Source organism: Jaculus jaculus, chromosome 13 (genome assembly GCF_020740685.1).
Source record: "Jaculus jaculus isolate mJacJac1 chromosome 13, mJacJac1.mat.Y.cur, whole genome shotgun sequence".
In the NCBI taxonomy this organism is placed as follows: Eukaryota; Metazoa; Chordata; class Mammalia; order Rodentia; family Dipodidae; genus Jaculus; species Jaculus jaculus.
Window position 1 is genome coordinate 73,789,299 of NC_059114.1, and position 14,446 is coordinate 73,803,744.

At 41.9% G+C, this 14,446-nt stretch overlaps 1 pseudogene; it reads left to right on the forward strand.

The window, feature by feature from the left end:
* Positions 1–582: 582 nt before the first annotated feature.
* Positions 583–3,614, forward strand: LOC123454074 (annotated as a pseudogene).
* The last annotated feature ends 10,832 nt before the right edge of the window (positions 3,615–14,446 follow it).

Genomic DNA, 14,446 nt, shown 5'->3' on the forward strand with positions numbered 1-14,446 from the left:
AGCCTTTCAAATGATGAAAATAGCTTTCCATTGTGTCAAAAAAAAAAAAAAAACATATTTGAGCTGAGGAATAGTATAACCTTCCAAAAAAGAAAGTGTCTCACACCCAGAGAAATCAAACTGTGCGTATGATTAGTGGGAATCTCCTCTGCTTTTGGACTTCATGAAAATTTTTCAGTTCTACTTATAAAGATTTTTGGCTTTATAAGATTCAAAGTCATCAAAACCATAATGATTTTTGCTCTTTTTTTTCACATGTGTTATCCCTTTGAATCACAGAACAGTTTCAAACAAAATGTCTTCTAAATATGTTAAACCAGCCCAGGTTGGTTTTCATTATTTCAAAACATGATTACTAATTTCTAATCATAGATTCATGTGTGGATGGAGAGCTGGAACCAGGTAATAATGTGCCCAAGTACTCAATCAGCTTGAGGTATCTAAATTTATACACACACACACACACACACACACACACACACACACCACAAACTGTGGACTCCTTCCCCACAACTTCACACATGACTCCCACAATCCATCACACTCTTTCTAACTTGGGCCCAACAAAATGGATCCCCCAAAAAAGGGGTGTCAAAAAAGGAGGCCCATTCTTCCATTAACTAGGTGGTGACCCAAGAACACACCATCAGTATTCACAGGCACATCTGTGATGGTTTGAGTCAGGTGTCCCCCATAAACTTAGGGGTTCTGGATGCTAGGCTCCCCAGCTGATGGCAATTGGAAATTAATGCTTGCTGGAGGGAATGTATTGTTGGGGGCAGGCTTATGAGTGTTATAGCCAGTGTCAGTGTTTGGCACACCCTCCTGTTGCTGTGGTCCACCTCATGTTGGCCAGGGGGTGATGTCCACCCTCTGCTCATGCCATCATTTGCCCCTCCCACTGTGGAGCTTCCCCTCAAGTCTGTAAGCCAAAATAAACCTCTTTTTCCCAGAAGCTGCTCTTGGTTGGGTGATTTTTACCAGCAATGCGAACCGGACTGCAACAACATCCACGAGTGGAATACAAGAGGCAAGCCCCTCGTGCTCTCAAAGAGATGCAGAAGTTTGCCATGAAGGAGATGGAGGCTCCAGAAAGCATGGCTATCAGGCTCAACACAGCTGTCGGGGCCAAAGGAGTAAGGCATGTCCTGCATCCTATCAGCATATAGTTGTCCAGGAAAGAGAATAATGAAGATTCACCAAATAAGCTTTATGCTTTGGTGACCTGTGTCCCTGTGACCGCATTCAAAAATCTACAGATGGTCAACATGGATGAGAACTAACTCCTGAGTGTCAAATGAAGTTATAATTAATAAATAAAAATGGTGGATTCTAAGCAAATGAATCTTCCCACCACACCTTCCCATGAGACTACCTATAAGAAGACTAAGTCAAGCTGGTCTTTATCAACATTCTAACTGTCACTAACACGTAATAAATACTAACAAATACTAACACTACTACATGGTTCAACAGGGCCTAACTTTGAAGTACTTTAAAAAAATGTTTTTGTTTTTATTTTTATTTATTTATTTGCAAGCAATAGACAGAAAGAGAAAGAGGCAGATAGAAAGAGACAATGGGCATGCCAAGGCCTCCAGCCACTGCAAATGAACTCCAGATGCGTGCGCCCCCTTGTGCAACTGGCTAACATGGGTCCTGGGGAATTGAGCCTCGAACCAGGGTCCTTAGGCTCACAGGCAAGCACTTAACCACTAAGCCATCTCTCCAGCCCCTGAAGTACTTTTTTAAAATGTATCTACTTGTTTCTTAGTAGTTCGAACAGATGATTGTGTCAACACTAAAGCTAGACCAATTCAAAACCAGCAACAAGAAGTGCCAAAGAAAGTTCTTCACCCTGAAAGACAATCTCCGTCTTTGGTTTTGCATACCCTTGTCTTTCCCTGAATTCACTCTCCAAATAAACTCCTCATGTGAGCCTCAAAGTGTGACTGTCTCTGGGGAACTCAGGCCACACCACCACCTTCCAGAGCAAGACAGCATGCTTACCCTAGGTCAGAGCTTGCTGGATTCCTGGTAGTGAGAAAAAGAGTTCTTGATCCTATAACAGGTTATTTATGGAAAGGATCAGTAAAATATGTGTACATAAAACCTGTTTTTATTTTTCTAAGCAATGATACAATGTTAGCTCTCTTGATTCCAATGGCCCGGTGCCCATTTTTCCATAGAAAATATTTTAAGTGAACATCAAAACAACTGAAAACAGTAAGAAAATGAAACTAGACAAAAAATTATGCTGTGTGTGTGAAACAGCCTTAATTTCATTTTCATTCACTATGTTACAGGAGCATTATGACATGTCTCCATAAGGCAACAGCAAACTGTCTTTAAAGAACATGAAAATTTGATTTAGATATGTTAAGTTTCCTATTCTCCTGATTCTTTTCATTTTTCCTTTCTTTTTGAAACTTTCTGCTACATCCGATGTTGTAAGTATTTTTTCTCAAAACCATCTGTGTTTGTTTGCCATAACTTCCAAAGGAAGCAACAGGTTGTATATAGCAAAGCATTGTGTGACCTTGATAACCAGTAATTTGGAGAAAAGGGCATGAAGCCTCCGTGGCAGGGTACAGCAACAAGCAGATGCCAAGAACACATGTAGCTGCGATGTAAACATTTTCAACGATGGGTAGACATGTCGCAAGGTGTAATGTTATCCACAAAGTCATTTGATAGGAAGCTGTTTATTGAACAACTATTAAAGGAATAGCCAAAGGATAAGTCTTTCTGACAGGGAATTTTCTAAAATGTAGAGGTCCATTTCAACCAGTAATTAAAGGAAATAAGTCTCTTTCTCCAATTAGAATAGAGAGTTTAATTTCTGACTCTTCTGTCCCTTGGTTCTGCCACTTTGGACAATTTATTTCACCTGTCTTAACCAAGGAATTTTCTTTACCTGAAAAGTGAAAGTAATAATGGTATGATTATTGTAATAATTAAATAATGCATGCAAAGATTTCAAATGCTTAGTACCTACATCACCAGCTCACCCCGGGCCCCACCATATATCTCAACTAAGCGTTTGAACTTCCTGACCTTCTCTGGGCCATCTAATTCTTTACTTCCTCTTAAGCTTTCTATCCTACCCACTGGAACCATGTTTCTCAAGCCCATTTGCCACATTCTGTGAGCAACAGGCTTCTTGAGTTCACCCTACATCCTGGTATGTTAGCATCACCCCTGCTGAAAATCTTCTTAGCCAAGGGAGCAGTGCATCTGAATTTCCATTTGGCTATACCACATGGTAACATGAACATTTGTTTATATTTCTGCACCTTCCAGACTCTGAACTCCAGCAATCTCATCCCATATTGTCCTGCCGCCACGATGCAACATCCTTCATCTTCTCAAAAAGTTTACTGGAGATGAACACAGGCAAACCAATAATCTCAACATCATTCTCAAAACATTTTCAGTGCATGCAGTAGGATAAAGGAGAACGGAAAATTGTTGGGATAGAGAGCATGTCTAACTCTCCCCAATCCCTTACCAAAGATCTTTTACTGGCCAGTCCTTCACATCGTTGAAAACTGTCCTGAGCTCATCATAACCACCTCTGCTAAAAATCTATCACCATTTCATCTTCTCCATGAGAATCCTCATAAACTCAAAACTTAAATCTCAATGAATAACAAAGAATAGGTCAAATGAATACACGTTAAGAAATAAATGATTTGGCTCAAGGTACTAGCTCATTATATTTCTAGCTTTTACAGTTGGCATTCCCTCTTCTTAGTTTAGTAATTAATGTATGAAGAGAAAGAAAATATCAACTTCCAGCATCCTCCTAGGAGATCTGCATAAACATCTTGAGCTAGCTATCCCCAAGGGCTATATTCCCAAAGGTGAAATTTCAGTGTTATTGGCCCATGTATGTGTGTGTTTGGAGTTGGGAAAACTGAAGAGGCTTGCCTACATATGAACAATTACCCCTTACACAGCTGTTTGGAAAGTATGAATTTTTTGCATATTAAGTGGTCTTAGAGTAGATGCGATCTATGCTGAGAAAAATTTCAAACCCGATACATACATTGCTGAGATATCTAATGGTCCTTCACAAATATATGTGTCCTTTTCTACAGTAGGTAGCCTACATAAGGGAGAGGCATAACTTAAAATGAAGTACAGGCAGGGTGTGGTGGCTCACTCCTTTAATCCCAGCACTCAGGAGACAGAGGTAGGAGGATCGCCATGAGTTCGAGGCCACCCTGAGATTACATAGTGAATTCCAGGTCAGCCTCGGCTAGAGTGAGACCCTACCTCAAAAAAAATAAATTAATTAAAATTAAAATAAAGTACAGGAGTATGGAATGACTATGAAGTTTCAACATAGAGTCGTATGTTGTTGGCATCTTTGAGAAATAAGGCTTAATCCAGGATGATTTGAAAAGATGATCAGAGGTTAAATTAAAGAACACTACATAAATACTTCTGCTGTCTGAGGCTAAATTGCTTCTGGGCATTTATCTGCAAGGAGGCAGGAGACAAGATTAATGTTTGTTTGCCATTCTAGCCATTAGGTATAAAGTTTAGTCTTTGGTGAGGAAAGGTAGTCACTTGTAGTTTCAAAAGATGGAGGAGGGCTGGAGAGATGGCTTAGCGGTTAAGCGCTTGCCTGTGAAGCCTAAGGACCCCGGTTCGAGGCTCGCTTCCCCAGGTCCCACGTTAGCCAGATGCACAAGGGGGCACACGCGTCTGGAGTTCGTTTGCAGAGGCTGGAAGCCCTGGCGCGCCCATTCTCTCTCTCTCCCTCTATCTGTCTTTCTCTCTGTGTCTGTCGCTCTCAAATAAATAAATAAATAGTTTTTTTTTAAAAAAAAAGATGGAGAACAAAAAGCCTTCAGCTAAGGAAGGGAAGTTTAGACTAGATATTCAGAAAACGAATGTTCTCACAAACAAGAGCCACGGAGTGTTCCGTAGGTGCCCAGAAGAGGTCAAGAGGAGCTTCTGTGCAAAATGGAATTAGAATGTCACAGATGTATAAGCAAAGGCTTGGCAAATGCAAGTGGAGGCAAAGCCTGTTTCTGATTCCATCACGTAGTAAGTGCAAAGCTGGACCACCTAACAGCAAATCATAGTCAAGTCCACAGGTGATGAGGAGAAGTTCTAGAAGAACAACACTATACTGATGAAAATGTGTGGGCTCCTCTCCTTCCTCCTGATGTCTGGAAGGTCTTTCAGGAATTAAGAGAAGCAAACTAGATCAAAGGGGAAAGATTTGAATGTGAACTAGAACTTCAGAGAACTTCTGACACATGAACATACTTATTTTTATTTATTTATTGAAATCTTAGAGCAGAACACCATTGTATACTTGCAGACCACTTCACAGGAAGGCCAAAGGCCAGGCATTTATTGAAAGGAAAAGCCTTCCAGAAAAGAAACCCGACATGTCCATTTATAATCCTGAAGTGACACTCTGACATCACCTTAAAGTTAGTAGAACTTTTTTCGAATTGTACTTCTGAAGACCAAGAAAGGAAGGAAGGAAGGGAAGGAGAAGGGGAGGGAGGAAAAGTGGGAGATAAGAAACCCTAAAACTGGGACCACCCCCTCTTTTGGCAAAAAGAAAAAAAAGGATCTAGCTTATGTTTCTTTTTTATTTTATTTTTATTTGTTTATTTGAGAGAGGGAAAGCAGAAGAGAGAGAGGCATGCCAGGGCTTCCAGCCACTGCAAAGGAACTCCAGATGTGTGTGCCACCTTGGCATCTGGCTTAGGTGGATACTAGGGAATCAAACCGAAGAACTTTGGATTTGCAGGCAAGCGCCTTAACTGCTAAGCCATCTCTCCTGCCCCTTATATTTCTGAACTTTAAACAATTGAGTCTAAGATCATTCTATGTATTAGTCAAATGCTCCATTCTAAAATAAAGAATTCATTCAGTCAACTACCTGTGTTAACATAGCTTTTTGATATGTAATTTGATGTGGTTACAGAATTAACTGATTATTTTTGCATTGTGATGTCAGACCACAAAAAAAAAAATAATAAAAAATAAACCGGGGCTATAAAATGAGCCATTTGTCTGAAACATCTTTCACTTCACCAGTGAGCACTGTCCACTCACCTCATCTAACTTGCTAGGACCATATCATTTCCAGCCCTCACCTCTCTATTTCTTTCTCATTCTCAAAAAAGAACAAAAGCAGAACACTTGAAAAGCTGAAGAAATCTCAGTACTGCAGGAAGTGTATGGGTATAGTTCAGTCCCTTTGAGACTATAAGCCAAAATAAACTCTTTCCTCCCATCAACTGCTTTTGGTTGGGTGCTTTATCCCAGCAATGCAAATGCAATTACAACATCCAGCAACATGGGAAAGCCTTTTGCAGTCTGGGACCATGCATGACTATGATATATGTGCAAGAAACAATACTGTTGTCATGCCTTATACCACTTAGATCTTGGGAGTGACAGAATGTAGCCTGGTTCTTCTGTTTCCTATGCTTCACAAGTGTTCTTCAGTGAAAAGTAAGTTCTAAACCAAGTTTTTGCCAGCCAACCCAAATCCTGTTTATAGCCACAGATTACTGCTCCCACAATATAAAAAACTAAGTCACTATTCTTTCTGATCTTCACTCTCCATTTCTGCCCCTGACTTTAATCACTGGGAGACACAAGGTCCTGTTACCTCTCGGTAATAAATCAAGAAACTAACACTTATGAAGTCCGTGTGTTCTTGCCCAGAGCAGTGAGTGGAGTTAAGCACTTGGGAGTGGTAAGAGAAATTATCTTGCTTTCACACTGCTGCCATCCAGATGTAGAGAAGAATTTCACAAGGTTGGGGAGAGTTTCAAGATGCCAACTCTATTTCTATGACCAAAACAATTTATATAATACTCATAGGGGGAGTGAACTTGCTTATCTTTTATATCTTCCCTCAAACCCAAACACAAGGATTCACATCGAGTTTTTGCTAACTGCCTCAAGGTTCAGTATATTGGTTGCATTTGTTTGAAATCCTCCATCACTGAAGAACATCGTCTCCATCTATGTTACATGGTGATGCTTCTGCCAGACATAAATTGTCAAGAGGAATACCAAGTAACACAAATAAGCTTTAAATAAAAACTTAATTTCTTTCAAATGTCCTTCTTGGATCACACCACTTCTCCCAGGCACAGAATTCTTTAAGCCATTTCCAATTCCTTTGCTCCAAAAAGGCTCAACTAATACCTGGGGCTTTGGGCTCTTCTAAGAGATCTACTTCACCAAACCATCTGTTCAAGCTCCTGGATTTCTTCTACTTAGTGAGGCTCACATGTCATATGGTAGACATTCTCACCCTCTGAACCATGTCTGAGACATCTTACTGGAGCATCTTACTTCAATCACACAGGATCTTTCCAAAGTTATTGTCCTATGTTGAAAACTCAAATAAAGTCTCAGACTGCGACAGAGTGGTTCAAAAGAGTTCTGCAACTATAAAAACAAACAAAAGGAAAAACAGATTGCTTTCACCTTGTAGTTTGGGTGCATATGTGATGTGGAGGTACTAAAGGCATTTTGGGTAACCAAGAAATATGCCAATTGTTTAAAAACTTTTAAATAAAGCCAAGCAAGGAACACTCACAAGTACCAAGTGAATGAGGGGCTTCTGATATTTCTAATAATCTTTGTGCTGATAGGAGAATGTCTCAGAGTCGTAGGGGGGATATCTTCCTTTACCTTCATAAGAATTAACCTCACAATGTCATAATGCTTTCTGTCAGTGACAGAAGTATGAATGGAGATAAGAATAGGGGTCTGGTCTCTGCTTGGGCTAATTAAGTCACCCAAGTTTCATGGCCAACAAGCAGTAGTCCTGACCCCTTACTAATCACATAAAACACAGCCTTTGTTCTCGCTTGCTAGATGTGCAGTATTGATTTTGGTCCTGAAGTAGGACTTAAGGAGAGAATGAAGAGGTGGAATGATAACTAGCGCAAATGAGGGAAGCTCTCAAAGACAGCCTTTGTTTCTTACAGGAAGAAGGACGCATGCCAGGGGCTTCCACAGGCCATTCATTCTGTGTGCCTGTGCTTCCTATTACCACACATTTTCGAGAAAGACTGTGATGTGTACCTGAGAACTCCGTAAGGCAGATTTCACCTTTCCCGCCTAGCCGATGAGAAAACCTGAAGCACAGAATCTCAAAAAGACGTCTTCAGCTGAGATCCTTGAGCTGGTAAGTTTACAGTTAGATCTTGAGATCACATCCAGAGACTCTTCCCCTTCAGTTTGCTGCTTCTCAAAGCCAGAGATAGAAAAGGCATTAACACCTGATAAGAATCTTCTTTGGACAGTAAAGGCAGAAAATGCTGAGTAAAGATTGCCTCCCTGGTCATATATATATATATATATATATATATATATATATATATATATATATATATATATATATTTAAGGCAAGCCCAACAGACTAGCCTTTTATGATACAAGAGAGCAGAGGCTGGACATCACATCTGCCACAGCCAGTGGAAAACAGCAAGAGAATGAGTCACATTCCAGCAAGTGGGAGCTGGTTATAACAAGTCTAAGCCCACCCCCAGAAACACCTCCTCCATCAAGACTCCACCTCCCAAATTATCACTAGTTGGGTACGTACCATTCAGAACACATGAGTTCATGGGGAACATCTGATTCAAACTACCACAATGGTTTTGGGGTTTGTTTGTTTTTTTTAATATCTTAAGATATTTTAAATCATCTTATCTTTAACAAATTAAACCTGCTTCCAAATCACAGATGCAGCAACATAATTAGATGTGGTTCGGAAAACTGGCATGGCATAACTGAGCATCAGAAGTGGGGCAAGTGCTCCAGGGATACGTACTTTGGTGCCACCTGGGAGGATGCTGAGGGACCAACAGGATTTGGTTTGGTTGGTTCCATGATGGGTTCCTAGTGAGAGGCTGAGTTATGTTCTAGAGAAAGGTGGAGTCAGGTTCTCTGCCCTTGAGGAAAATTCCACATGTTGTGGCTTACGAGAAGCAGCAGGAGACAATGTGATTCTCAGGAGAGACACTTGGTGCCACTGGACCTCACAGGCTGCTTTCTGGGGCATGTAAGAAGAATGAGTTCCTGCAGCTCAAGAAAAGAAAGTCTGGGAGGGAGAGAAAGCTGAGTGGTTAAGCGCTTGCCTGTGAAGCCTAAGGACCCCAGTTCAAGGCTCAATTCCCCAGGTCCCACGTTAGCCAGATGCACAAGGAGGTGCATGCATCTGGAGTTCATTTGCAGTGGCTGGAGGCCCTGGCGCACCCATTCTCTCTCTCTCTCCCTCTCTCTGCCTTTCTCACTCTGTCACTCTCAAATAAATAAATAAATAATGAACAAAAAAATTTTTTTTTATTTGAGAGCGACAGACACAGAGAGAAAGACAGATAGAGGGAGAGAGAGAGAATGGGCGCGCCAGTGCTTCCAGCCTCTGCAAACGAAGTCCAGACGCGTGCGCCCCCTTGTGCATCTGGCTAACGTGGGACCTGGGGAACTGAGCCTCGAACAGGGGTCCTTAGGCTTCACAGGCAAGCACTTAACCGCTAAGCCATCTCTCTAGCCCCCAAAAAATTTTTTTAAAGAAAAATAAAAGAAGGTCTAAGAAATCCCTCCATGAGATTCTGTATCCAAGAGCCATAGTCTTCTCAGGATTTAACTTGCACTAAAATGTGCAGCATCCCTTCCTAGAGCTGTTTTTTCTCAGATGGGAGTTAGCAAGACTCTCTTCCCTTATTGAGAACAAGAGAAACACCCTTAGACTCTCTCAAAAGGAAAACCACAGCAATGACAGGGTTGGGGTTATTATTTGATAGCCAATGCTTTCTGCTAAGAATTTGTAGCTATAGATGTTGTGATGTGGTGGGCCTAAAGAGCTGCAAGTGCAATTACCTAGCTCAATACTTTATAAACATTATTCTCCAGAAGCCACGTAAACATGCTTGGCATGGTGATGTGCATTTATAATCCCAGGGCTAAAAAGGTAGATAGATCCCTGGAGACTACTGGTCAGCCAGTCTAGCCTACTTAACAATCCCCAGGCCAATGAGAGACTCTCCGTCAAAAAACAGAGGGTGGTGGCCTTACGGCAATGGTTCAGGTATATGCTTTCAAAGCCTGCCTGCCCAGGATCATGGACTGAGCAGCTACCAGGTTCTTAGACTCTCTAGTAGACACCCAGTCCATAACATGCAAACCAATCTAAGAAATAAATCTCTTTTGTGGTTCAATCATTTATGTTCCTCTTGAGACCCCTGACTTATACAACTCCCAAACTCCTTCTACAAAGACAGCATTTATTCTGAACTGTCATAGGTAAGGACAGCACACATACACACACATCTTTAGACAAATTTCCCTGATGAACATAAATGCAAAAATGCTCGATAAAATACTTTTAGATCAAATCCAGGAATATATTAGGAAGATCAGGCACCATGACTAAGTTGGTCATGTTCCAGTGATTCAACATGTGCAAATCCATAAGTAAACTACAGCACATAAAAAGAAAGGAAGAAGAAGTGATTTTTCATATGCAAACATTATTAGGATTGAGTCTAGAAACCTGGTGCCTGCCAGTTACTGGTCAGATAACTAGACTTGTTACTTAACATTTCAGAGTTTTAATTTTCTCACCTCTAAAATAAATCCAATATTTGACTTGCCAAAACACAGTGTTGCTTTAATGATCAATATGGCCTGGGATGAATTGTGTTCCCTCCAGATTCAGATGTTGAAACTCTAAGCCCTGGCACCTCAGATCTTTGCTATACTTGGAAAGAGGGCCTTTGATGAAATAATTAAGTGAAAAATGAGACTGTGAGCGACAGTCTCAATCCAGTCTGACTGAAGGACCTGGGATGATGGTTTAGCTTTTGAATGAGCTTGCTTACAATCTGACTGATGATCTAATAAAGAGAAAGAGATTTGAACACGCAAAAGGACACCAGCTTTCCAACAATACTTAGGGTATTGAAACTCTCTTATTTTCCCCCAAATCCAGGTTTGTCAAGTTTTTCCAATACTAATAAGTCTGATGTAACATAGAGTAAACTTGTTGGAAAACTGATGAACTCAATAATATTTCCTTTAATTCGTCAATAGGAAGGTCATCGAACTTGAACTTGGGAACAAGGACTAAGTGAAGAGGCGCAGCTCTATTCCCAGACTTTGCCTTAATCCTTAGACTCAGACAGAGCCAGAATAATATATTGAGCCTTCCAGTTAATAGCTATGGAGTTAAAACAGAAGCACGGAGGACAGTCAGGGAAGGCTGGCTGACCTGACATCTCATCCCACTGGGCTATCACCAATGGGAACCAGATCAGCAACCTGATCCCTGTGAGTCAGAATTCACAGTCCACTGCCTGATCTCCTCCTAATCACAAAAGAAAAAGAAAACATTGAAAGGCTTGAGTGGCCCTCTGACCCTTGCTTCTGCCTATCTCCATGGATCCTCTCTGGCAGTGTCGAATTAAAGTTTGCTGCCTACTTAAATTTTATCTTTGCTTTCCCAGCATTTTCCACAGGCAGATGCCTGGACTCAAAACATTTCCCAGCTCGCAGCCTGGATCTCAGTGGGACACTCTTTCATGCAAAACGTCAGACGCTATCATAAAGACTGCATTAGGGACAGTTATCTGCCAGCTAACCATTGCCTCTGGTCTGACCTGAATTCACAGAGAGCGTAGTCACCCAACAGCTTAATCAATGAACCCCTTTGGCTTTAGGGTAACAGGGGCCAAGAGTTCCATCAAAGAAGCCTATGTGCTTTCAGCAACCCAGAAGATTCCAGTTGTTTTCAGCAGGCCTGAGAGGTTAAAATAAACAAATAAGAAAATGCCAGGTTGCCCTCTCATTTCTTCAGAGACCTGGTGCCAGCCAGGGCCACTGCCCCCAAAGAGACTGTGGTGGTGCCCATGAAGCCATGCCACGCAACCAGAGCTTTCCCTGCATTAAGTGTCTGCCTCTCTCCTCACTCCACTAAAAATGTGTGCAACACCCATTGCTGTGTAATTACCAAATGAATAAAAAGCCCTCCAACCCCTCTCTCCTAGCACAGGGCTCATCCCGTTTGAGGCTGTGTTTGGTTGGCACCCTTTATGTGCTTGAAAATAAAACCCTGTGCTGAAAAGCCCAGCAATTGTCTCATTCGCAACTGTCATTGGTGGTGACTTTTCTGTGTGGAGGTGACAGGCAGACCAAGGACCACGAATGAGAGCTCCCTGGTGATGTCACAAGGTAAACACAAATCCTCCCTGCATGCCCTCAGACTGTATGCCTTTGCAGGCCTTTTTAAAAAGCTCGTAAACACGTTTGGCTGCCAGACAGCTCACAGAAAAGAGGCTGTTCACTGAGCGATTGTTCAACCTAAGCCTCTCCTTACGGGCAGCGTCACCATGCAGTTTAGGTTCCTCTAAGATGCTCAGAACTTCTGAATTGGAATAGAACTAAGAAGAAAGTTTCAGCTGTTTATTGGTTCGTTTTAAATGCCAGCATTCACTCCTTAGACTCTGAATAGAAGAGCACTGGCTAGCTCTCTTTCCTGAGGAGAGAAGGAAAACTGTGTAAGGAATTTGTGAATGTCTGTTCACCTTTATGCACTGGCATTGAATTTGCCTTGAGTATGCATTGAACTTGTTCTGTCAGTTCAAGTGAACATTTATAACTTAGCCTGTTGAGGTGGTTCTCAGAGGCCCCCAGTGGGTTTCTAATTATTGCCAAATCCAATGGCCACTTCTCAGTCCTCACCTTCCGTGATGTCTTGCCACCTTTTCTTCAAACTCTTTAATTAATTAATTGTGGGGGGGCAGTCACAATTGAATGCCTGCCTGGCTTCATATGGATGGTTGGGGAATTGAACCTAGGCCAGCAGGCTTTCCAAGCAAGTACCTTTAACCACTGAGTAGTCTCCCCAGGCCCCAAACTCTTATTTTGAGAAGTCAAGGAGACTTTGTATCATCATGGTCTTCTGGTCTTTGTCCACATTTTCCCTAATCTTCTTGGTTTTTTTTTTTTTTTTTTTTTTTTTGCTTCCAAACCAAAATCCTTAGTTAATATGGTCATATCTTTAGCTATCTGCTGTTCTTTCTCAGTGCTCTCTGAGGAGAGACCATCCCAGAGCTGTAAGGCTTACCACGACTGTGAGAAAGCCTTCAAAGTAGACATCTCTGGCCCTGCCTTTACTTTCACAATTTTTTTTCTTTCTCAGTTAACTCAGATAAAATAGAACAGTCTATTGGCCATACCGCCCTGAACACACGCAGTCTCATCAGATAAGATAGTACCACCTCAAACTTAGTAGACTCTGCAAAGCCACTCACTTTTCCCCCTCAAGCAGTTTGGATTGCCCCTAGAAACATCCTGGAGTCTTGCTCACACTCGCTCCGTGTCACTGGGACAGCTCATAAATCATGGGGCACCTTGAACGTCTTGTGGCATTTTCCCCTCTCTCTCCCCTCTGCCACTGCAGCGGTTAAGTTTCTGATGCTCACCAAAGCAGTTCTAGGATCTGTTGAACGCTGCGGCTCTCAGCCCGCAGTCTCCCACCCGACCCTACGCATTGCAATCAGACGGGTCATCCCACACAGCGCTTATTACTTACTCCACGAGAGCCCAAAGTATCTACAATCAATCCAGGCTCTGGCTACTGTCCATCATGTCTTCAGCTAAATGGAATTCCCAAATACTCTCTATAAAGATTTCCCACCAACATTTATGCCTATCTTTCTGCTTTTCCGAATATCTGGAATTCCCACACAGACATACACTTTTCTTTGTGAAAAAACTTAGATTTTTTTTTTTTAAAATAAATGTTTCTTTTAATATTTTATTTATCCATTTATTGATTTGAGAAGGAAAGAAGGAGAAAGAGAGACAGGCAGGGAAAGATAGAGGATGGGTGTAGCAGGGCATCTAGCTACTACAAACAAACTCCAGATGCATGCGCCAGCATGGGCATCTGGCTTACGTGGCTCCTGGGGAATCGAGCCTCGGACCTTAGGCTTCACAGGCAAGTGCCTTAGCCACTAGGCAATCTCTCCACCCCAAACGTACAGTCTTTTAAGGATGTGGCATAAAACTACACAACTGTGGTGTATCTAGGGATTTCTGGAAACTTGGTCCCCAGTGTAGGAGAATTGAAAAGTGATGGGACCACTAAGCAGTGTTGCTCAGTAGAAGGTGACCCGGTCACAGTGCATCATCCTCGGAAGTGATGAATGTTCTCTCAGGGAAGCATCACGTCTTGTAGAACTTGATTAGTTCTCAAGGTAATGGGTTGCTTTAAAGCAAGCTGAATTTCCCTGGCTTACTCTGTTCTTCCTTTCTCTCCAGGTGAACAATGTCTTGTGTTCCCGAACTTTCTTGTGTTGTCCTGCACTCTTTGGAATTCTTCCAGTGAGAAGGACCGCACCAGATGTGGTCCTTTGACCTTAAAGCAGAACTGCAAGC